General features: G+C 40.8%; 1 non-coding gene across 1 annotated transcript; it reads right to left on the bottom strand.

Annotated features, from left to right (window-relative positions):
* Positions 1-748: 748 nt before the first annotated feature.
* On the bottom strand, positions 749-855 carry LOC141615499 (small nucleolar RNA R71). Its single transcript, XR_012529918.1, has one exon. It is a non-coding gene; the product is annotated as a small nucleolar RNA R71 (small nucleolar RNA).
* Between the last annotated feature and the right edge of the window lie 3,854 nt (positions 856-4,709).

Below are 4,709 nucleotides of genomic sequence, written 5' to 3' on the forward strand. Positions count from 1 at the left end.
CTATAAATTGTGTTTTGGTCTAGGTGCTCCTAACGACAAGTTACCGAAAAGATTTAGTCCGACCAAAAATGGCGCCGTTGCCGGGGACGGTGTTAACTTGATTTAGATTTTCTTATATTGTTATTAGTTGTGTCTTTCTTTGCCTTGAGGAAGTAAAACTCCTCAAGGTTTGTTCTAATTGTTTTCAAGTTGTTTGATATTTTGCATGTCTAGAAGGTCACAAGGTGATTTGTTACCCTTTGATCGTGAAATTGAAAGAAATTTGAGAGGTATTAGTGAGGTTGTAGATATTCAACCAACTATTGAGTTCATCAACCCTTTTGCAAGAGAAGGTGAGGAGAACCCAACACAAAATACAACACAAAATCAACCCACAATGCCTAAGTTTTCATCACATTCCGTACCCACCGAGGAGAACCTACCCAATGGTACTCCCACAACACAACATTTAACCGGAAATTTTATTGATAAATCCGCATTTATCCAATTAGTCGAGAGGAGCCAATTTGGGGGGATGCCTAGTGAAGACCCTTATTCTCATATGGAGACCTTTTGTGACTATTGTGATGCGATTTCTCAAACCGGTGTAACTCAAGACGAAATTCGATGGGTCTTATTTCCTTTTTCTTTAATTGTCACCGCGAAACAATGTTTGAAGGGCCTTGATAAGGCCACTCTCGGAATTGATTCTTGGAAGAAGTTGGCTCTAGCTTTCTACAAAAAATTCTACCCACCGGAAAAGACTAACATGCTAAGAGCTCAAATTACGGGTTTTAAGCAAAGGGATGAAGAATCTTTGTATGAAGCTTGGGAGCGGTTCAAAGGAATTTGTCGCTCATGTTCTCACCATGGACTAAGCGAGTGGTTCTTGGTACAACAATTTTGGAACGGTCTATATGAAGATTCAAGGAACATTCTCAACATGGGATCAAATAGAATGTTCACCGAAGTTGATGACAATCAAACTTGGAACAAAATTGAGGAAATGGCGATCCATAACTCACAATATAGTAGACCTCGCAAGGCTACTAGAGGAGGAAAGCATGAAGTGGACTCCGTTACTCAATTGGGTGCTCAACTTGTGCTCACATTGATACCATCAATTTGAAGTTTGAAAAAGCTATGGCTAGACTTGAAGAAGCCTCAAAATCACCAAAGCATCATGTTAATACCATGACGGCATCTTCATCAATCCCAAGTGGGATATGTGAGAATTGTGGAACTTTGGGACATGACCAAAGTGAATGTAGGGGAACAAATGAACAAGTGAATGCTTTCCAAGCATACAAGAGTGGTACCCCTTATTCCAACTATTACAATGAAAACACCAAATTCCATCCAAATCTCTCATACAAAAGCCAAAATGTTCAAAACTCTCAAACAACATACACCCCACCTCCCATGAGAAACCAAAATTAAAGACCCTTTTGAAGGTTACCAAAATCAATCTCCATACAATCAACAAAATGACCAAGGTTTTGATGTTCAAAAAGCGGTCCTCCAAATGCAAAAGAATCAACAAGAATTTTTCACTCAAATGCAAAAAGATAGTCAAGCAAAGGAAACCATCATCAACAACATTCTTGCTCACACCAAAATGTTGGAAACCCAATTGACTCAACTAGCATCTTCAAGCTCACAAAGACAAAAGGGGCAATTACCACCTCAAAGTAATCCCCCAAGACATGAAACGGTTAGTGCCAATCATTTGAGAAGTGGTACAAGGTATGAAGCACCGAAGAAGCAAGTTGAGGATGAAGTTGTGGAAGCTAGTGATAAGGAAGAAATTGTGCAAAACTCCAAGGATGGAGAATCATCAAAAGAAGAAATTTCAAACAAAAATGAAGACAAGGTCAAGGAGAAGGAGCCCATTGTGATTAGACTCCCTTTTCCAAGTCGTCAAGCCAAGCCCAAATTTGATGACCAACTTGGAAAGTTTATGGAAATTGTGAAGAATTTGGAAGTCTCAATTCCTTTCACGGAATTAATCAATCACGTGCCGGCCTATGCGAAATACATGAAAGACATCCTCACAAAGAAGAAGTCGATCCGGAAGCTTGAGACTATCGCCTTCACTAAGGTGAGTAGTGCAATACCTCAAGGGAGTTCACCTCCAAAGCTCAAGGATCCGGGAAGCTTCTCAATACCGTGTACCATTGGCGACACCACGATCAACAAAGCCTTATGTGATCTAGGGGCTAGTGTGAGTGTTATGTTGTACTCGGTGAGTAAAAGGTTGGGGATGGGAGAGCTTAAATGCACCAATATCACACTCCAAATGGCCGATAGATCGACGAAGACACCATTAGGGATATGGGAAGATGTTCCCGTACGAATTGGGAAGTTTTTCATCCCGGTGGACTTTGTCATTGTTGACATGGAAGAAGATTCCAACATCCCAATCATCCTAGGAAGACCTTTCTTACACACCGCAGGTGCGGTGCTTGATGTAAAACATGCGGAGCTCACTCTAGAAGTGGGAGATGAGAGTATAACTTTTAATCTTGACAAGACTATGAGAGCTCCCCGTTTACATGAACCATGTTTTATGATTGATCATTATAGCCGGAAGGATGATAGAAAAAAGTGGGAACTACAATGGAAGAAGAAAATTGAAGATGCTCCATTCAAAGAGCAAGTGAATTGTAACAAAGAGAGCTTGCAAAGCTCACCAAAGTCAAGCAATGAAGAAGATGGCCTTATTGGCCAAGAAAAGAAGATGGGAGAGTTGTCTTCATCAAATCAATAGATTTTTAATGATCAACTTAATGAAGTTTGTGGTCTTTAGGACGACGAATTTGAAGGGATTTTCAATCCCTATATTGGTAATGCTATCGATCAAGACCGACAACAAAGGCAAAGATCTATTGAAGAACTTTATCATGACAATGAACAAGCTTTTGATTACTTTTTCAAGGTGTTGAGCAACATCAACAACACCTTGGACATGCCCCCTTGACATCTCATCAAGAATGAGAGTTTGGTGGAGTCCTCCCTAAACCACCATTTGTAAATATTTCTAACTCCCTAACTCGCATTTCAATTCTTGTATTGCATTCTTGTTATTTTCGGATTTTTATACTTTGATCAAGATAATTATCATGTTTGAGAGAAGTGAGGGAGGGACTAATAATTTCAATTGATGTGTAGTGCTTTAGCTTAGTGTGGGGATAGAAATTGCCTAGGCTATTCATGCCTTAGTAGTGCCCCCACAATGAAGAACACGAGATTTTGAAGAATGGAAAAATGACAAGGGATATGCAAGGTACACGGATGGAACTGAATCCGGGTAAAAGGGGTCGAATCCGAGCGGTTTCAAGAGAATCCGCCCGTCTTCAGGTAATCCAGGCATATTCGTCAGAAGACGCCCGTCCTTCTGAGCTGAATTTCTTAAATTTCTGGACTGATAGCAAATCCGGGCGTCCTGCAATAGAATCCGCCCGTCTTCAGAAAGACGCCCGTCTTTTTGGCTGAGGAAAACAAGAAAAATCCCTGGAAAGGTATCCGCCCGTCTTCTCTGAAAGACGCCCGTCCCGCATTTTCAAATTCGCCCGTCTTTGTTCAAATCCACCCGTCTTTAGGCGAGAATTCCTGAAGCCCATCCAGACAGAATCCGGGCGTCCCGAAGGAAAGCCGCCCGTCTTCCCCCTGCATTTCAAATTTTTCGGGTTTATTATAAACCCCCTCCCACATTCATTTCTTCATTTCTTCATTCAAAACACTACCCATAAACCCCATAACTCCAAAAGCCTCATCCTCTCCATCACAAAAACAAGATTCCTCAACAACATTCACCAAAATCAAATCAAAACATCCTTTTAACAACAAATCAATCACTCCTCTTTCAACAAAAATCAAAACCAAGCACAAAATCTTCAAACCTTTGAGTCGATTTTTGAATTCATAAAGGCAAAGCCTTTCATCTTTAAATCGATTTGTGTGCACTAGAAATTGAAGATTTTCACTCTTTTCTTGATTTATTCATCAATGGCAAGGACAAAGGGAGCAACAAAAGAAACAAAGGCAAAGGCACCAAAGGCAAAGGCACTTTCATCAAGACAAAAGAGTCTTCAAGCAAAGAAAGCATTGGCTATGGTGGTAGCTAGCCCAAACTTGGAAATGCAACAAGAACAACCTCCCATGGAAGCAACAACATCTACTACTCCGGAAATTGCTCAACTTTCGAATTATCCGGAGGTAATTTTCATTTCCAAATCCCATAGGGACACTTTTGCCAAGTTAGCTAGAAAATCATTTCTATCCACCAAGTTTATTTGTGAAGATGCCTTAGATAAGTTGGGTGTCCTTGAGCAAACTAGAGCCTTCTTTAAAGCCATGGGGTTGGAAAAATTGTTTGAATCAAAAGAATTGACATACCCCTCCCTTACCTTAGAATTTTTGAGTTCTTTGAAAGTTAACAAGGTTGAGACTATGGAGACCATCGAGTTCCGCCTAGTTAATGTTAGTAGGCGCATCTCCTTTGAGGAAATGGGTAAAGCTTTGGGTCTTAGCGATTCACCGAGTTATTTTAAGAATGTTGGCAAGTATGACCCTGACCCTCTTTGGGAGGCGATTTTCGGAAGGAAATTTGAGAGCTTCCATGCTAGTCGCGCTCTATTAGTCCACCATCCGGGCATTAGAGTGTGGCACAAGGTTGTAGGGAACACCATCATTGCAAGAAAAGACACCAACCATTTCACCAAACTCGA

The sequence above is a fragment of the Silene latifolia genome, chromosome 11 (assembly GCF_048544455.1).
Source record: "Silene latifolia isolate original U9 population chromosome 11, ASM4854445v1, whole genome shotgun sequence".
NCBI lineage: Eukaryota > Viridiplantae > Streptophyta > Magnoliopsida > Caryophyllales > Caryophyllaceae > Silene > Silene latifolia.